Below are 20,667 nucleotides of genomic sequence, written 5' to 3' on the forward strand. Positions count from 1 at the left end.
CACAGCCCTCAGCATCAGGTATTTTGATTTACAAAACTGAACTTATTCCTGATGTATAGCCAGCAGTAATTAAAAGAGCTATCAGTCTAGCATTAGAATCATTAGAAATCAATGTATTGAACTCCCCCAGAAGGAACACCCATAAGGAGCAGAAATATCTATAGGGAAGATCCAACAGAAAGCTTAACACATTCCAAAAGACCTCACTTCAATGCTTTCCAGTCTTGAGCCCTCTATGGGAGTCTCTACAACTGGTTGTATGGTAGTGATGAGCACCACAAATTGAAAGTGTAAACACAGAGTGGTGCATTGAGATCTGGGCTACTTGAACAGATTGCTCACCTGAACAACATTCACTGGAATGTAGTACGAAAAGTTGTTCACCTGAGCCTGGGAAGTGTAAGTAGGGCACTTAGTAGGTAGAAGAAAATAAGATACTCAGAACGCAGAGACTTTTGTAGATAAAGGGTGACTAAAGTGCCTAACGAGTTCATTTTCGCAGGTTGCGGGTAGAAGCAATACAAATCTTGCCAGAGACACAAATTAACAGATTTGTGTCCAGTTCATAAGAGAACCATGAAGTTAGTGTTCACATTAAACCAGTCACAGAAACATTAAATCAGAATATTAGAGAACTGCAAGAACCTACTCTGGAAAGCATGATATGTCAGGGTGATTAGGCTTGATTAGATGTGCTTAGAAGCAATTTGGTGCTTTCAATACAAGTGTGGGTTTTTTAGAGATTGCTGTTGGACTCCTCATCAGCCTCCTGGGAAAAAAAGTACAGGCCAGTAAGAGAAAGCCAGAGCTAGCCAGGCGAGAAGTCAAGGATAATGCAGATGGATACACAGTGAGGAGAACAAGCCATGAAGCACCTTATTTAGCAGCACTTTCTGAAATGTAAAAATTAGGAACACTATTGTCTTAAAAACTCCAGGACTTGTGAGCTCACTGTAGACATCACTAAGTAAAGGTGTTTGACTTTGCATACTCTGATCTCCTGTATCATTTTGTTCTGGCCCTCCAACGAAATTAGATCTCTCCAAAATACATAGTAAGCGCCTTTTCAGTGGCCATCCCTGAAAGCAGCCTTGCCAAGCAGTAGACAGAGTCATTTTTTCCCCCTCCATGCTGCCTGCCCACCATTATCTCCAGCCATAATAAAGTCAGACTCTAAAGAAACATTTGCCAAGTTTGATAGGACTTACTGTCCAATGTGTTCATTGTGTATTCAGAGGAAGGGCACACAACTTGTCTGTTTAAACAAGTGACACAGCACTGTTTTCACATGACTTAAATATCAGGCATTTAACTTTTAGTCAATGGCAGCTCTAGCATTGAATTTTTGCTTTGGCCCCTTAGCATCATCTCTCCTTTGGATCCATCCAAAGAGCTGCAACATCACGGAAGTTATACTCCAGCCCATTTTAACTACCAACTTGAGATAGAAGAATGATGTTGCTTATTCCACTAGGCCTGAAAAGCAACTGTCAGCACTTAGAGCTACAGCATGAACTGCTGCAAGAAGTTTATGAAAATCCTCTGTTAAACAGAAAGCAGAGATCTGCATAGAAGTTACTAGAGCCACAGCTATCTATGCTTAATCCTGAGATCCAGGAACATTTCCTTGGGTTTTATTGGATGTGTACGTTTGTGGACACAGCTGTTCAAGCACTGAGAGAAAACTAAAAGCCTACATGTTTCAGAGCCTGCAGTACAGTTAGAAAGACAATTAGCATACTAGCACCAGTGGAGGGGGAAAGTTGCTATGTGGAACTTCATCATTACACATGGTCAAGGCAATTGTGTAGACAAAAAGCTGCTTTAAAAGTGTTAAGTACAACATTGCGACATGTAGCATATTTGGAAAACCTAACTTAAGAGATGGTTTACAATAAATAATACCTCTAAGATTCCCTGTGCTATTGGAAGTGCATCAAGACATACTCAACAGAAGCCATCACACACCACTTGGAAAAAGGCAAGCAATAACTTACCAAGAGTCCCATGTACACCAAGTAACAGGCTCCAGCCCTTTTAAAAAACAGAACTTATATCCCAACATATTTTCACTTAGTTTCCACCCTAAAGTAGCTGTAGATGCCTACTCTAACATCAGTCCTTTTATTACTGGAAGCTCCGAGGTACCTTCTCACAAATTGTGATGTATATCACCTGCTACTCTTTATGTCCTTTCCCCTTGGAGCGTTGCAGGTGCAAAGCTTTGAGCTAAAAAATGTGCTCTTTAACTCTGCCTTACCCAGAAGTGGTTAGGAGCATGTTTCTCCTACTCTTTATCTTGCTAAGTATGGAAAACTGATTCTGAAAAAATAAGTTGTCTGAATTTATGTTGCTTCCATTTTTTTATTTTTTTTTCTCTTCCAGTCAGGAATTAATTGCAAATTCTACAGACTTCTGAGTAAATGAATTGGACTCCAGGGGTATATATGAGTTACAACCACTGTTAAACACAGGGTGCTTTCTTCCCAACTTTATTACAAAATCTGCAATGATCTCCACACTGCTTCCATTTCACTGGAGTTTTGCCACCAACTTGAATAGGTAGCTCAGGTCCAAATTCATTAACAGAATGGAAAGATTTACTCCAAATGTGGGATGTAGTACAAAGATGATTAGAAGCTGAGTAGTTGCTTTTCCATGGTGAGTGTGGCCTAGCTTGATGAGGTTATTTCCTGAAGCTAAACTGTAAACAAGCAACTGTGCAAAGTTGCAGACCTGCACATGGGATGCTGGGTGCATCTCTTGGAAATCATGACAAAAGCTAACAATCTTCACCTCACTGAAGGTGGTGAAATATTTTCCATGTACTTGATTGAATCCAGGATTTTGCTGGAGGCAGTTTGCAGGAGTTAATGCACACTGCACAGTAAATTCCTCTGAACACTGTTTTAGTTCCTCTCCTCCCCAGTTCTCCCTGTTCTTTTAGGATAGCTGAGTTTTAAAATGCTTTCCTAAACCTTCTTCATCTCCATTACCCTTTTAAATGAGGAACTGAATAGATAGATACCCTTCTAGCTTTCTGCTTGAGCAACACCACTGGCATCACTTTTACACTGTGTTAGTCAGAAAGCACGCTAATATGTTGTCTGCCATCAGAATTTCAAAGCACTTAACAAATATTAATTAAGTATTGCGTCTCTGTAAGGTATGTCAGTAATTAATTTTATAAGTCAACGCCATATGAAGGAGAGAACAGGGCGGATTCTCACATTACTGCATAGCTTCTTATTCGTTTACAGTTATTTTCTTCATAGGTGTCTAGACCTGAAGTAAGTTCCTTATACAGCTTTTGGAATAACCACAGTAGCAGGAACATTTGTGAAGCTGAACTGCAAGACACCTCTCATATTTTTGTTAAGTGAAAGCATGTCCTCCCAAATTCTCATTGTAAAATAGAGTTAAAATAAAACAAGACAGGTAAAAAAGTTAAGACTTGAGCTCCAGCCCTGCCTTCAGTTCATCAGAATGGGTATTCCAAAACTTCTGTTGTCCTGTTTGCTTTTCTACATGTAGTGAAGGACTTTCTGGATGTTGTGGGCTTTCTTTTCCCAGACGCATTTGCTCCTTCTGCCTGGAAATCACACTTAGGCAGATTCTGAGGACTTCATAAATTTGTCTGGGCTTTCCGAATATCTGATAGCTGTAGGGAGCAGACACTTCTGAACTAGTTGCTGCATGTCTGGAAACCCTGGGCATTAGCACTGTGAACGTGCACTACAGTTACAGAACCTGAAGCAGCCTAGCAGAAGCAGCACTGTGTGTGTGCTGTGCTGTCCAGCCATGCATAGTTAAGAGCAAAACCCTTCAGAAACAGTAGCTGCACAGTACATCTAGGCTAAGCCTGCTAAGACTCCATGCAGCCAGCCCCATGCTTTCATGGGGGAGCTATGCAGCTATTTGCATATAGATTATACATCCCCTGGCTCCTGCTGCTGCAGCAGGTGCTGCAGCTGCTGCAAATGCACATGCTTTTTTCTACCCAGGAAATTGTCTCCAAGCATATGGGATTCCTACCTCTCTATTTTGTGTCCTTAAATCCACATTCTTCCAAAGCAACAGTGGTCAGGATCCATACTTGTTTCACTTCTCCGTTTGATTTTCCCCTTCCCTTCCAATGACAAGTGCTTGCAGTGTGCTTCCACAAGATACCCAGAGACAGTCTCACAGTTTGCTACTGTCAGAAGTGAGAGGTAGCAGTCTGCAGTCCTTTGCCCTCTCAGCAATCCATGCTCTTGATCATCCTGCTGCTTACTCTGTGCTGCTTCTGGCATGCATTAGCCACTTTGACCTATCAGCCTGGAAGAAAAGTAGCAGAAAAGGGGATTACTTTCTCTGTAACAGTGAGGTAAATCACCTGACTAAGTGACAGGTAGAAGGTAAAAGATCAGAGGAGTATCTGAACTGCTGCAAGTGCAGCTGGGAGGCTGGGAAAGTGACTGAGAGACTTGGCCTCACACTTCTGCAACAGTCACTTATTAGATCAGTTCAGCTGCCTGTGAGGCGGTAGTTTGATTTCTTTCTTATATAGACAGGACCCTACTTTGCCTCTTCTCTCCCGCTTGTCATTTATAGCTGGGTCATTCAATCTGGAGGGATTCACAGTCACACCACTGCAGAATAATCATGTTTTTTGAAGGGTTATCAAGGATTTTATATGTCATGGTCTTACAGGCAATTGCACATAAACTTCCTTTAATATGCTTCTGTGGCCTCAAACTAGTTGGGTTATTTGTTTTTCATTGGTTATTCATATGTTGGAGCCTAAAAGCATTGCTATCATATTCAGAAACCTCTGTGCTATTAAATGTGCTTACTTGGGTTCTAAGATACCCTCAAAAAAACTCTTGAATCCCTTATCTTGCTCCTTTGAACTAGTGTCAAAATTGTACCTAAAGCTAAATACATCCTCCATATTGTGTGGAAACTGCTTTTAAATTAAACAGAAATTTGAGAAGCTTCTGTTGACTGCCTCAGAGAGTGTCAAGCACATGAAATATCCCTCCCAAACACCTGGAGAATTAATAAAAACTGTATTTTTTTTCTCCTACTCCACCTAGATTAGAGCTCAAAGAGCAGAAAATCAAAACATGGTGAAATTCTGATTATTCCATCAATATTGTTTGAGAAATGATGGAACATTTCAGAACATTAATAGAGCAGTTTAGACATCCATCTGCCACAGTGGTGGAGCACAGAAGATCAAAAGAACATTCTCATCTGCTTGACACCCACACCCGGTGTTCATTCATTAATGGCATGCTTTTAGCGTAGGTTATAACTGTACACATCGTACAACAAAGCAATGCATGAAGTACCCTGTCCGTAGGGAACAGAGAAGAAAAAATCAGTGTGGTTGATGAAAGCATTCTCAGTGGCTGAGAACAGCACTAACTGTGACACTGCTGTGAATTTGAAAGGGCTGGAAGAATAACTGCGCACCACCATCTTTGTTTGATTATGTTGTTCAGAATGAATCCCCCCTCCCCATTAAAATAATTTCTAATAAGAGGCATTCTAGCTTTCAGAAGGTGTGCACTCAGAGCATACACTGTGGGTGTGTGTTGAACTACCAGTACTCTCTAAAATATAGGCAAATTAGAGGTTTGGGGCTGCCCATCTGTTTTGGTGACAGAAAGTGAAGGTCAGTGTGTTTTAAACCAAATATGATTCATTTTAGGTTCCAAAGAAGAAAGAGGATCCATACTTCCATCACAGAGGAAAGAAAAAACCCATTGTGTTTGTCCTAATACTCATTCCACAGGGTCTTTAATCTAAAGACCTAAACATAAACTGGAAAGCAGAAAGTATTTGCTTACTGGTTTTGCATTTTATTTTAGAAAATAAAGTTTCTCACCTCCAGTTTAGGAAAATCCCAGTTGTAACCAGGCTAACTGGGCAGATTCCAGATCAAATTCATTCCTGGCATGGTGATGTTGACTTAGTGGCAGAGCCCTTTCTCTCTGAGAAAGCGAAAGTGTCTTAGCCAGTTGCTTCAGAAGCACGCAGAATAATATGCCTTCAGATTGTACACAGCTAATCCTCTTTCTACTTTGCTGACTGTAACCTGCTTAGTCTTACATGCAGTGTAGTCGCTGTCTTCTCATGAGCCTGATCCAAAGCCTGTTGAAGTCCGTGGAAAGAGTCCAGGGTTTTTTTCAGGAGTTTTGGAACTGACTCTATATGAACAGCTGGTCTAGCACTGAGTCTGCTAGTTGAAAGACAGGGAAAATAAGCAGCACAAAACCACATTGGACTCAGTGCTGTATTAAATATATAAATGAAAGTAATGTGAAACTTGTAAAACCAGACTGGACAAAACACTCTGAAACATGCTGCAGGGAGCAGTCTAGTGCTAGCAGGGGAATAAGTTAGCTATTTAATGATGTCTTTTCCATAGCTTTTGCTTTTCCACATATTCTGTAATGTAACAGTACTTTTTTTTTCTTCCTTAGGCAAATAGCTGCCAGACAGCAGCACTGGAATGAGAACATATGTAGTGTTTGCTTTTATCTTACATTACAAAAGAAGTATGAATACCTTGTGTTATTCCAAGTATAAAATTACAGGTGTCAAATCATTTGGTGCTTAAAGTGCTGTGCCAGAAAAGTAATCAAGTAAAAATAGCTATGTCCTGTCAAAGCTGAGCAGTTGGTATTGTTATTACAGTTCCTTACTTGCATGGCTTCAGCAGTGTAAGGTGGCACAAAACAAGTGTAAGAGACCAGCAAGGAACTTGGCTGGAATTGCCCAGAGCATAGAAACACAGGAGGATGGAAACCAAATAAACCTAAGGGCTCAAAGCGAGAATCTGCCTGGTCTGCTTTGCAGTTGGTTTGAACATTAAAAATGCTGTTAAACAAAAGCCGTTCTCGAGAGATCCCAAAGAATTAAAGCAAAGGGTGATTTCATCTTGGTTCTGGATAAGTATGTGGTCAACCTTCTGTTCTAAAGAGCATACCATTTAAAAAGTAGAAAAATACTTAGAAAGGTGAAAAAATGTTTTTCATCACTATGTTACAGGTGAGAGTGCAAAACAGGGATTAAGCTGTCTTGTCTGGGTTAGACGGTCAGTGGCTACGTTGCCTGTGGCAGAGAACTCCTAGCTGCTCTCAAGTGCTTTACAGGCAAGGCAATCCTTACCGAGCTGAATAAGCCTGGAGGAAAAAGCTTGCTCTGGAACCTGAACTGAGGCAGGAGGTACAAGAACAGGACATAGCAGAGCGCAACACAGGTTTTTGGTGAATTTCTCCTCAGTAGAGCATGAAGAGCCCCACGCACTTTGTGCAGTGCCTAGAAATTAAGTTGGTACTTTTATTGTCCATTCCACAAAAGCTGGGTCTGAAGCAAATCTATTTAGTAGATTATTTCCCTAAAAGGGGCAGAAGACTCACTGCATTTAATACTTTTTCCAGACTTTCAGAGCTGTAGTGAAACCTGGACTGAGACAGCCTGGTTTGCTAAACTGGGGACATGCTGCTTCTGTCAGTATAGATGTTAAGAAGCTTATTAAAGGACATAGCAGCTGACAAGTGAATCTTTAATCCCTGTCAAATCCCTTCAATTTATGACCAGTGTAAAGCAGTTCATGTAAAAAAGAAACTTTGTGTGTGTGTTTTCAGATCAGATGCATTTACTTGTACGGTGATCATCAGAACACATTTTACTTGTAATTTTCAGGATTATTTTTGGCTGCCTGAAAAAAACATTCCTAAAACCCCCAAGCTTTCTTCCCTTACTTCTTGAAGACCATGGGAGTCATATTCATTGTCCACACTGGTATTTTAAGTAAGTGGCATGTGGGGTGTGGCGAGCTATATAGTATGCCACTGAACAGCAGGCCAAATCCCGATGCTGATAGGCTGCAATTGTGTTCAGTGGTCAGAAATGACAAAGGCATATAGTGCACCAAAGCTTGCCTGTCCTGATGGAGGTACAAGTAAGGGGTTAACAGTCACACCTGTGGATTTATGGGTAAACTTTTTATTTGGTAGCTCTTTCTTGCTTTGCAAACCACATGCTCACACTGAAAGTATCTCATGCTGCAGTAAGTCAGTCCAGTTTAGGTTCCTTTTTCAAATAGGTTTTGTTCTGCTTAATCCGTGAGAAGACTCCACCAAAACCAAGAACCAGCTATGAAGGACAATTTTATGTTTGTTTTTATTTTTTAATTTCTGAAAAAAAACCCAACACTGCAGTAGGTCTGTCAGTCAGTAGATCAAAGTCTGCATCTAGTGTACCTCGGTATGCTGTAACGTGAGCTATTTGTTCAATAGTTAGCTCTAGTTAACTAACATGACTATTCATTCTAAAATAAGCACTTTGGCAGTGTTTGCTCCCAGGCAAATACTTGTTCTGCTGCAGTTCTTTCTCAGTTCAGCTGCCTCTGATCCCCTTTGCCAGTGCTGAAGTTGTTAGCCTTTGTAGTCATGAGAGTTAATTACTACTCATTTTGTTCCTTGTCTTCATGGCCAAAAGCTTTTATGTAATTTCCATGTTTCGGGAGTGGAACGACTAGACTGCGTTAAGGGACTGTTTCTTATGCAATATATGATTAATAGATGCCAAGAAGTGGTCTGCCACATACGTACTGGCAGGTTGGTGGCTCTGCAGCTGCACTGCTAATGACATGGTTGGGCTGGTTGAGCATAGTGCATCTGACAGTGGAGACAGGCTCTGGGGCCCAGCAGGAGACCAAGGTTAGGTAAACTGGACCACCTGGGAAGTGGTGGCTAGATATGGCATCTGAGGACGGATGGGATGGATCTGCTGAGGATGGAGGAGGCTGGACATGTGGACAGTACAGCTACTAGCTGTGATACAGGGCAGTGAGTAAGGAGCAGAAGACAAAGTTAATAGCAGACTAAAGCAACTCATGGAGCAACCAGCTGTGTTCAGCGCATGGCCCTTTGGTATTGGGCTGGATTTACTTAGCTTTGGGAGTGGTTGTGGTAGTAGGAGAGGAGCATATATTATTGTGTAGCTTTCATATCACTCCAAGAAAACTAGGTTTATCTCTCAGCCCAAAAGTGTTGTCGCCAACAAAGCGGATATTCAAATACAGTGCTCCTTAGAGGTTGTGGTCTGCAGTAGCAGGAAGCTTAGCAGAGACCACATACTTTTAGCATCCCTAATCTCTGGAGTATTTTACTTGAATTATGTTGTCCCTTTTCAGCTAAAACAACCGTAGCGAAAAGCTTTTCACAGTGTGCTAAGTTATTCTCAAGTGCTCTTGTTTCCAAGGGTGACTTTACTGGGGGCAGCGATGCAGTCTCAGAAGAGGGTTTTTACGTGTCCCAGTTACAGATTTACTTCCCATGCTGCTGACAGCTTGATTTGTGAAAGAAAAAAGGACAAAATAGCAAAACAAAATTCAACCCACAGCCCGTGCGAAAGAGAAAAACACAGACTTGCTGTGCTACAGAGGAAGTGTCAAACACAAACATTTCAAAGGAGGAAAGCTTCTAGTCTTCATGTACATGATAAAAATCCTTTTACAGGAATAAGTCGCATAACTGTAACTATTTTTAAGCTTTAAAAGTTTCCTGTTTAATACCTGTGGGATAAGTCTGTGCAGCTAGCTGGCGGCCAATTTTAACCTTGGACCATTGAAATCTATTGACCTGTGGTTTGGTACAGAGCTGGCCATTGTGGGTTTTTTTCCTGCTTTGAAATAAGGGATATCTGGGAAACCTCTAGCACCACCACCCTGCCCCCCCCCCCCAGCCCCCCCCAAAAAATCACGACTCTGAATTAGACCTGTTCTACTTAGCTGCCTAGTTTACAAAGTAACCTGATATTTTGCAGTTATTTTTGCAGATATTTTTTTGCCATCTTTGCAGATAGCAAAGTATTTTGCAGATAGTTTGCAAAGTAACCAGATACTGAATATGTTGCTTAATCAAGCAGATGTCAGACCTAGAAACTCACTGTGATGCTTTTATACCAAATCTCGTAGATACTAACTGGACATTAAGTGCATCTAATTCCAGAGCTGCTGTTTCATTCTAGTTTGAGACTGAGCAGCAGTTGTGGAAAGAGGAGGCTGAACTGGAGTGTTCTGCTGTTGAACAAACAATTGTATTTTTAAAGCAAAGTCTTACGGCAATGCACTGCAGGGCTCATGATTCATAAAGCCAGCCGAGTGCTGAAGGAAGCTGTGTCTTGATTTGCAGCTTATAAAACCAGGAGTTTGCTAATAAATGCATTGTTCAGAATTACAGCCCAGCACATTCTTAAAAGTGGAGTTCATGGCTTTGTCCTGAACAGTAGCCTCCTATGATTACTACATACTGTGCTTTTATGATAGGTGAGGCAGCTTCCTCCTGGCCACTTAGTTATGTCACCATTAAATGGAATAAAAGAATTGGGATGACCCAGTCTAAAAGGGTAAAGCAAACAGCAGAGCACTGCCACTGATGAAACAAACTCACTGTAAGAACATTCTCTAGTTAGTCTGAGTCATCAGTCTTCCAATATATTTATTCTTTTCTTCTTCCTCCATCTTTCCCTAAGCTCTATTACAAAGCAATGCTTTGACTAGAAGCTGGGGTGCATCACAGGGGCGGAACTCCCAAGAGCAGTCAGGGTTGGGGGCTGTAAGGAGGGACTGAACCAAGGCACTGAGAAAGATGAGCAGAGCCCATGTTGCAAGAGCATGCTTGAGTCAAGTGTTGCCTCTTAAGGAGGGCTATGGAAGGACATACCCAACCATGGGTAAGCCATGCGTTAGTTTGGCAGCTCCCTTGGTGCCTGTTCCCTCTACTGCCTGTTCTGCCTCCCATCCCTGGAGTTGCCCCTGTTGCTTTCTCCTGATGCAGGCTGTGGTCTTAGGGAGTCCCAGGCTGGGGGTTCCTTTTCTTGTCAACTTTCTATCCTTAGCACTGGGATTTTCTTTTTTAAATCTGGGAAAAAGGTATTGCCTGGTTATGAAATGGAATGAGTCAAGTATACCCTTAAATCGCTTCATGAATTTCTGGCAAGATAATATAAGGTCTACAGGGGCGGATCAAAGTGAAGTGTGGTGAATAGTGAGCATCCACAGTAACCAAACTGCATATGGGCACCCAAGTGGTTATAGTTTAAAACTAAGTGATATAGGTGAGCAGATGTATTTTGGTAAGAATTAAGAGAGACATAAAGAAACTGATTTTCCAGAAATACTCGGAAGTGTTGCTTAGTTGTTCACAGTGCACAATTTTCCTAAAGTCAGCCAAACAATGCGGTTTTGAGGCTGTACTTCTAGCACATGCTGAGCTCAGGAGTTGTCCTTCACCAATTCCCATATCAGAAGTGTCAGGTATGTTTTCTTCTGTTAACGTGTCTGTATATGCACGTGTGTTTGTGCATGTATCCGTGTGTGTGTATCCCATTATTAACGATGTGCATTAGCTGCAGGCATCAGGGATGAAATGGACTGTAAAATTTCTGTGCCATCTGCCCAAAGAGCACACTGGCTTCAAAAAGAATACTCAGATGTTTGTAACTGCTAGACTGGATGATGATGTTGAAATCTTTGTATGAGAGGAAAAAAATGATTTCTGAACTGGTAAATTTCTTTGAAAATCCAAAGTTTTTGCTATCTGTCTTTCAAACGCAGGATTCCAGTTTTCTGCTTTGTTAGAACAGCAGGTAGATTGAGCAAAAGAAAGTTAATGGTCTGACAGAATGTTTTGATACATTCAAGAGAGATTTTCTCACCCCTCCATGCAAGAGAGCTACTTTCCAGCATGGGCTGAGGCTGCAGCAAGCCCAGTTTCAGTGGCAGCAGCTTTGTCACTGGTTTTGCTCTTCCACAAGAAGCAGCAGCACCAGGGTCAGTGTTAGGTGGCAGATTTGTAGGTGAAAGAATACAAATTTGATTACAGTATTGGTTTTGCTGTTAGTCAAGTTCAGCCAATTGCATTTATGTTGAGCAACACCCCAAGCCTGCTGGAGCCACCGGGAGTTTTGCCATCAGCTTCCCTAGGGGGCAGGATTTTGCTCATTGTTTAAATTAGCTGTATCTTCACAGGAGCATATGGGAGCAAAAGCAAAGCTTTTGAATTGAAGGAGTCAGTAAGCAGCTTTATGCATTTACTCTGTGACACAGGTAGAAGCTGAGACAGCAAAACCCATCTGCTAGACCTTCAACACATCCCTGTAAAACCCATGTTAGAGTCAGAGCATTCTTTTCTGTTTTATTTATGGCCCTGGCTGCCTGAACGAGTGCATCTGGAGCTCAGATGCCTTATGCCTGAGCAGTAAATTAGTTAACTTGAAAAAATGCACATGGATCTTTGCTGTGGAAATACCAGGCTCTGTAGTTGAGGTGCTTTTGTGTGTGCATATGTTTTTTATGTTAAAAAGCTATTGAACTTTAGGTATAAACACTGTTCTGTGTCTCTTTTTTCCCCCTCCCTCTTTTGTGACAGACCATGGACTAGCATTGAATATTCAGGGAAAGCTCCCCAGAGAGATTAGGGACATGGACAGATTTTAAACAGGACCTTAATGCATGAACACGAAAGGACAAACGTTCTAGTGGGAATACTAATGCAAATGCCCTTCCTTGGGGTCAAAATGCATTAAACAGCTGCTTGCATGCTAAAGATGCTCTTAAAATCAATACAGACCGGAAATCATAGAATTTCTAAGTAGAGATCTTGCTCATGTAGTAGCTAAAGAGTAGAAGGACTTCACTGTCCCCCTTTGTTATAAAGTACACAGCACTATCAAGTATCCGTGCTGCAGAGAAGCGCAGCTATGAATCCCTTTCTGCAGGGCTTAGAATCCCAGATCCTGTTGAAACTTAGTTCAGACAGGAGTATGTCTTTCCTGGAGAGCTGTGTGAAGTGAGACTTAACAGCAGTAGGAGTTAGATGCTTTGACATGTGTAAACTGATGTTATCAGTTACTTTGATTACACCTTTGTGGAAGATAGCCTATTGCTATTTTTAATAAATCTAACTGAAAGAAATGCAGCGAAGCCACTGCCCAAACAAGCAGTGACAGTACATGTATTTGGGCCAGCTATGCAGCAACTAAACTCAAATGGAGTCCAGCTGTAAAAACTGACTGACTAGATGGGTCAGGATCTGAAATTGAATTGCATCATGGCAACACAGCAGTATCAAAGCCACAGTGCAGCTTTAATCGCCACACGGCTGGTATTTATCATTAAGCTATGTGCATATTAAAGGAAGGCTTGACAGATTTAAACTACATGTAATCAAAACATATTTCATTAGGTGCTGCATCCTTGTAACTGCAACAGGCATTTGACAGCTTCAAACTCCACATTTCTTAAGCTTGGGGAAGAACCTGTTCAGTGAGGAGCCCTGTAGCGCTGCACTCTGCAGCCTGCAATTTACCATTGCAGCCTGCTTCCTTTGTCCCCATAGCTCTTCCTTTTGGCTCCTCTGCTTTCTACCAATTCAGATATTTGTTTGCAACCTCACAGCTTTTCCTGGTCTGCCATTCCTGATTGTGCTCTTTAAACCATTCCTTGGAGACATCTTCTCTGCACTAAAAGTTGTTCCCAAGCTTATTACTCTATGAGCTGGTTTTGAGGCTATGTTGGGTGTATGCATCCTGTTTGCCACTTGGAAGACAGTGGTTGGGTCCAACTCTGGAGCTACACGAAATAGTTAGAATTGCAACTGCTGTCCTCAGGAGATATAATTTGGGATTGTTTCAGAATGAAGTGGCCTCTCTAACCTTAGCTTTGCTGTTGGTAATGCCTGTGGTGTAACCATGCTCAACAGTTTGTGGTTTGGATTGTGGTTAAGGAGGACAATTCCATTTAAGAACACAACTGCCACTGATATAAATGGCAAGACTTTCATGATGTCTGTGTTCACACATGGCCTTTAAATCTAATCGGACAGCAAGACCAGTCAGACCCCTCTTCACAGGCTAGGCCTAGCTGAAATTGATAACTCTGTGAGCCTTGAAGTGGTACCACTGGTGTTAACCAGGGTGCTCTTGATTGTCCCTGCTCTTCCTCCCTGGCCTAGAATGCACACATCCATTAAGAGGAGCACCACTGTCTTGACTCTTACTTCTCCCATGTTTCTCAGAGGTGCTTGACAAAGAGGAAATGTTAAAAGGGAGGGAGCATTTTCCTGAACTTGCAGCACGGACCTTTTCACAGAAGGTGGGATGCACTACAGAGCCGTCTTGGATCCTGCTGCTGCCACCTTGTTGAAGCTGCTGCCCCTCAGTGATGTGCGACATGATGGTGGATTAAAAAGAGGGCATTAAAAACAAAAAAGCAGGACTGGGGAGTGAAATGAAGACGCTTCCCTTCGTGCTCTTCCATGCCAGAGGAAGGTGAATGACGCTTGTGTCCAGAAGGTGGCACCGGCAGCCCGAGCCTGCCGGCAGTTCTCTCCCTCCCTGCCTGCCCGCCCGCCCACCCGACCGGGTCCGGCCCGGCCCGGCCCGGCCCCAGCCAGGCGGGCACCGCCGCCCCGGCTGGAAGCTGTCTCGCTAATCTGGGCACTCAGCCTTCTTAAAGGCTCTCGGCCCTTTAAACCTACAGCCAAGCCTGTGCTCGCCTTGCCTGGCTACAGCACACGGGTGACCGGCATAGGGGATACACCAGTAATCAGATGTGTGACTGTGATCTTGCAATTTAAATAAGCAGCTGAGCCGGGGAGGAGCAGAAGCAGAAGCTTTTAGCAGAGGGATCTTTACCTCCCCAGTACAAAATTAGGTTTGCTATTGAAGAGGAGGAAAGCCCATTTGAGGTCACTATTCACGGTTTAGGGTTTTTTTTAAGGATATCTTGCAGCAGTTGCTGTTACAGTGTGGGCACTGCTGCTGTTAGATGTGCATTTCCTACTGGTGCAAGCAGCTGAGTTATCACAAGCACTGGCAAGTATCTCAGGTGACACAACTGTAAATACTCAAAGACAGTATCATGCTTTATCTTCTCCGTTTTGGGGGAATCTCAGTGCCTGAAAGGTAGATGTAGAGCAGAGTTTTGGCCCTGTGATCTGAGGTTTTTCAGACAGAAGTGTGGGGTGAGGAGACAAGAAGTGTGGGGTGAGGAGACACGTTGGTGCTGGAGAGCCCTCAGCTCAGTGCCTCTGGTCAGTGAAACAGTTTTGTTGCAAAGAAGAATGGGTCAAATTTTCAAGCAAGCTTTTATGCAAGAGCAATTCTAGCTTTTGTGTTTCCTTTCTTAGGCTGGAAGATAGTTTTCTTAATTTAGACAATGGTTTTCCCGACCTCAGAAACCACAGGGATCAATGCTGGGTTTTGGGGATATCCTGCTCTCCATGTTGGCCAGTCTGTCCCCATATTCCTTGACTAGTATTACTGCTTTTGGTTACAAATTAAAAATAATACTTTCCCCCCCTCTTTTCTTCACCCCATCTCCTCTCAGAAGGAGCCAGACCCTGGCTCCTGTACCTGCCATGCAGAGCCAGCTGCTGCAATAGGAAGGAGAAGGCAGGCACCAGGCCAGCTGCTGGCTATGGCACTGCTGCCAGTCCTGATCCTCTAGCAATTGCCTGCTGCTCCCTCTGTGGCAGCACTTCAGTCCTGAGCAGTAGCAGGCAAGAGGACACTGGAGGGGAAGCCTGCTGATCATGTTGATCACTTCTGCAAAAACAAAGCCAACAAGACAACATCCAAAATAACCCCAAAACCTCTCCTCTGTGCTGGTTCTTAGGCTCTGCTAGTTTGCATATAGCAGCATGAAATTGAAAAACTGGAATAAACTGGGCACAGCGTGTTTACTGTGTCCCTTTAGTTTGTTTACTGTGTCCCTTTAGTTTAACAGTGTCTTATTCTTTAGAGCTATCCACTGAGCAACTAAAAGTAACTGGTTTTAAAATACAGCTGCTTAAATCCATCTAAATTTTTAAAAGATTTTAAAGGAAGAAGCATGTAGGTTGAAAATAAGAAGTAGAGAAGAAATTATTCCACGTTGTGCAGCTGACTGTGTTGGAACAGCCTGCTTTTTCCCAGGTGCTTATCTGCTGTTGATGACTCTTGGCACTACACATATGCAGGAAGGCAGAACATGCAGCAGGACAAGAGGGCTGCATACAGAGAAAAAAATTTTGACCTTGCAGCAGCCTCAGATATTGCTTTTCCTTCTTAGTGCTGCCTGTGTCCTTTGTTTCTTATACAGTCCCCTTACTAGACAATGTTGGGGGCTGAGCCTCTCAGGTTTTTTCCTTTCTTTTTATGCTGTTGGTTTACACTACTTCTTATAGCTTCTTTATCACCTACTCCCTGCAAGGCAAACTGCAGGGTTGCTTCCCTTCTGTAGCAGCTGTGCTGAAGAACTGCTGATGAGGAACAAAATGGGAGCTACTGAGCAATCATTTGGAGACTGGCTATTAAAAACAAAAAGCCAGCTAATTAGAGCTTAGAGGAAGAGGCAACACTTTGTGCAGAAACACCAGAAGGTAGGCCCTCCAAATCCCATACACTCCCTGTAAATAACTATAATTAACCCCACACTATTCAATTTATTAATTAAAATTTAATTAATATTTTCTGTGCCTGACAATCATCTTAGAGGCAGGCAGGGAAACATAGTGGCAGCTGAGCTACTGTACAGCAGCAGTGACATTCAAGAGGGCAGAGGCACAGGAGACTTGTCTCAGTCTCCCGGTCATACCTGCAATAAAACAGAACTGGTCACTAGATTGCTGGATGGGAGATAGTGCAAGCCCCAGTGTTTCCAGGCAGCACCCTACAAATGCAGCACCCACCTGGGTTATTTATAAGTGTGAAAGAAAGAAATAACGAGAAAATGAACGTAGTCATTATTTATTTGACCACACCAACTGAGGGCTGCTAGACAGCACTGTGTTTCACTTGGGTGTGATGTTCTGCTTGGTGCTTTGAGTAGAGGTGAGCTCTCTGACAGCTCTCTCAGACACCTCTCCTGAACTTCATGGGCCCCATCAAAATAGAACATCTATTGCTTAAAAATGCTGTGTCTGTACTAGTAGCTTAGTGCACTCCTGTTTTGCTCCAGGGATGGGTTTCCTGGTCACTCGTACTTCCCATGGTCAGTATGTCAGATGTCTGTCAGTGTCTGAGCTTTCTTCTGGAACAAATCTGTTGGTATCCCCAAGGGCAAACCTAAGTGTCACCAGCTGTGTAGTTCATACCAGGATTTGCTTCAGACAGACAGGATAGATGTGGAAGGCACCAAATGTATCATCTTCAACAAGGACAGTGCTTCCCGGTTATTCTGGGTTAGGCAATAGCATAATTTATACCCTCACCCATCCTTTTCCTAGAGCACACAATGTTTTCTCCTGGCATCGTAGTACTCTTGATGCAGCACTGCTCTGCTGCCCACAGCGTACACCTGTTAGTGTTCTCCACACTTTGAACTGAATATAATGACTGCTGAAGAGGAGACAAGAGCAGAGCACTGTGCAGCATAGCTTCAGCAGCCCACTCAGAAGGGAGCAAACTCTTCACAGTGTGACCATGAGTTGATCTGCACAAATTGGCATGTGAGCAAGGCCTGGTGAAAATGTCCATGAGGTAAAGAAGGTCTTTTATTCCCCATTTAACAGAAGGGTGTAGACTGACTCAGCAAGAGAGCATCCTCGGAGCATGTTGAAACCAGATCTCCCAGGTCACGGGGAAAAAGTTCTCAGTACAGAACTGTTAGATAGAAGCAAGTGGGGAGAGGAGATGGGACACAAGTACTGTCATCACCACAATCTTCTTGTCTTCTCTCTGCTCCTATGGATGAAACATGATGGGTTAGGCAGGTTTTGGATACACCTAGTGGATCAGGCCCTTCTGGTAGTGAAGTGGCATACCATTTCTCAATCCTGGAGAGGCAGACATGAAGCTGTTTAGTGCTATGAGGTCAGAAGTGCTTCTGAGCACACCCAGAAGCTGAACATCAGCAGGTGAACATCAGCATTAGAAGAGTGTCACATTATGGAGTCTCTTTGACCTCTGGGCTTTGTGAATAACTGCAGTTTCAGGACCATCACACAAGAAACCAGCCTCATACCCACCAGACCATGAATTACATCTCCCATAAGTGTGTGCTTCCAGTCATGGCCAACACTGAGGGGTGATGAGGGGCTAGAATGAACAAATTCTCTACTCCTATGGAAAAAGAAGTGCCTCTGATATCCTGCAAAGGTGTTCACACAGGGCTGTCCCCAGTCTGACAGCAACAAGGACAGAAGGGTGGAGATGATGCCATTGCTAGTGCAATGGTTCCATTGGCTTCAGGCTGGGACACCCAGTATGACAGTGTTGAGTCACAGCAGCATTTAATCTTGTGTTGCCACAGGTGGTGAGGCATGTCCAATCATTGTTATATTGTTGGTAATTCCAGGTAGATTTCAGGAGAACTGAGAGAGATGAAGATAGATACTGAGAATCATTGTGGCCTTCATCCCAAAATGAAACTCCAAATGAGCACAGTAACTGTCCAGCTATTGCATCTATTGCCTGACTTTGCATCCATCAATTAGCGTGTTCTTACTTTCTCTCTTCCAATCTAGTACATGATTTTAACTGAATTTTCAGAAATGCGCTTCCTGCACCTCTCCATAACCCACCAGTTTCTCTGACTTCTACAAAAAGAAAAGCAGGGGGAATAAAAAACAAACCCCAGGCAAATCACTGCTGAGTTTTGAATTCGACATTCTGAACAACAAATACATCCAAGCGATTTTTGCTTTACTGTTAGTCATTTGTACTAACCTGCAATTAAAAGGCTCAGCATTTGTTCTCATCTCTTTGTGAAATTACATTTTCCACTTCCTAGGCCCTGGCCTCAGGCAGTGGATTTTTGAAGCATTCATGCCTTGGTAATTAATGTTTAAAGATGAATGTTGCAACTTTTAACACAGTGTGTCGCTGAGTAAACACCCAGCAATGCCAGGGACCAGAAAAGAACACAAAAAATACAAGGCTTTTACTGGAAGCTGCAGGTTTTGTGGACATTATCCTTCAAGGTCCCAGCTGCAGTACATTTGATTAACCGTTCCTCAATGCCTGGGGATGGGAGAGACTGCCATGCTTCAAAAAAAGGCAGAAGAAAATAAATACCACATCTAATCTGTCAGTTCTTTGTACCACTGACTCATCACCCCCTAAAGCTTGCTGGGAAGGATTAGCTCATACAGAGAGGGAGGAGACAAATCTTTGACAAGTGATCTGTATATGTAACACCACCAGTACCATTTTTGGTTTTGCTAAAGGCTAGGAGGACAAGGGATGGAGTGGAGAAGGAAGGGGTAATGATGGAAGATGGGGGGGCAAAGTATGGTCAGAAGTTCCTTTCCTATTTCATGTTCCTTTGTTAGTCCTGAGTCTGCCTTTTCTTTGTAAAAGCTGCAGCTTCCAGTCTGTCACTAACCCAGTTGGTTGTACCTGTGATAGCAGCCCATCCTATGCAGGGCTTCTTTATATGAAGCCAAGTGCTCCTCAATACCATTATCTGAATGTATCACTGCAGTATTTTTGGATGCTTTAGAAATTAAGTTACTGTGTCATCCCTTTCTAACATAAATCCCTAGCAACTGAAAAGGCTAGTGGGAAAATCAGCAACCTTGGCATTTCAGGAAGGGAAAAGGGTAGTCTGGATTGAGGTTGCCTCCTTTCTTTGGCATCTGACTTGGCACTGCAGTCCTGATTCAGACCTTTTGGAAGACACACCTCATGTCTAACATTTCCCAATCGGTTGGAACAAGGCAGCTGCCTCTTCACCAGAGCCTTGTAAGACAGGAGAAGTGAGAAAGTACTCACATAGGCTTGTGGGTGGTTTCTGTCAAAAAGGGCACTGTACCATGGGAGGAGTCTGGCCATACCAGGGACCCCACACTGCATCCATTAGTTTGGTATGTCCCCTTTCAATCTGATCTCTTAGTACTGTTTCTCATACACCATAGCCTTTCCTGCTCAGGCAGAGGCTAGTGACATAATTATAGAATGGTTTGGGGTAGAAGATCAAATGGATGAGCTTAAGGCTCATCCATTTCCAACCCCTGCCACAGGCAGGGACATCTTCCACTAGACCAGGTTGCTCAAAGCCTTGAACACTGCCAGGGATGGGGCAGCCACAGCTTCTCTGGGCACCCTGTGCCAGCACCTCAGCACCCTCACAGGGAAGAATTTTTTCCTTATCAGATCGACTGGAACAAGAAAAGAATACTACCATGGGCTAGTTCCCCCTGATTCTTTTCTACCCTCCAGAAAAGAGAAGGAAATTCCCAATCCAACACACAACTGGCAGGTTGGCAAAACAAGTTTGAAGCAGGTGCTTTGGGCTTTGTTACTCTTTCATGTTCTTTCTGCTCAGAAGAAACCAACACCCAAGGAGCTCCTGGAAGAGCTCCATGTCTCTGATTCTGCAATTAAGTGTGAAAACGGAACCTCCCAAATAATCTTGCCTTTCTGGAAGTTAAGTTCAGGCTTTAAGAAAGATTAGTGAGAGAAACATTCAGCACTAGTCATACTCATTTGGATAACAGGCAAGTTTCTGCCTGTGCTCACTTCTAGTATTCATTATGAGTGTGTATTAGTGACTTCCTAAGCAGTAATCCCAGCTGAATAGTAAATGAAGAAGTGCCTTCTGCTGTAATAATTTCCTGTTCTTTTAGCATTGTTTATACACCATCAACAGCATGCTGATACATTAATAGGGTACCCAGTGCT

At 43.0% G+C, this 20,667-nt stretch overlaps 2 protein-coding genes across 8 annotated transcripts in view; one reads left to right on the top strand and one right to left on the bottom strand.

Moving 5' to 3' along the window:
* BLVRA (biliverdin reductase A) overlaps window positions 1-20,667 on the bottom strand; it is a 68,277-nt gene that overhangs the window by 39,907 nt on the left and 7,703 nt on the right. The window contains exons 2-3 of one of the 4 annotated variants that reach the window (XM_065665677.1): window positions 5,876-5,981; window positions 4,036-4,317 (exon numbers count right to left, since the gene is read on the bottom strand). The gene's annotated coding sequence lies outside the window, so the exon portion shown is untranslated. Of the gene's footprint in view, window positions 1-1,997; window positions 2,102-4,035; window positions 4,318-5,875; window positions 5,982-6,099; window positions 6,201-20,667 lie in introns of those variants that run through there. The other 3 variants (XM_065665679.1, XM_065665678.1, XM_065665676.1) reach the window with 3 other exon arrangements.
* LOC136007655 (cytochrome c oxidase assembly factor 1 homolog) overlaps window positions 1-20,667 on the top strand; it is a 52,335-nt gene that overhangs the window by 4,205 nt on the left and 27,463 nt on the right. The gene's annotated exons all lie outside the window — the stretch shown is intronic.

The sequence above is a fragment of the Lathamus discolor genome, chromosome 2 (assembly GCF_037157495.1).
Source record: "Lathamus discolor isolate bLatDis1 chromosome 2, bLatDis1.hap1, whole genome shotgun sequence".
Taxonomy (NCBI): Eukaryota; Metazoa; Chordata; class Aves; order Psittaciformes; family Psittacidae; genus Lathamus; species Lathamus discolor.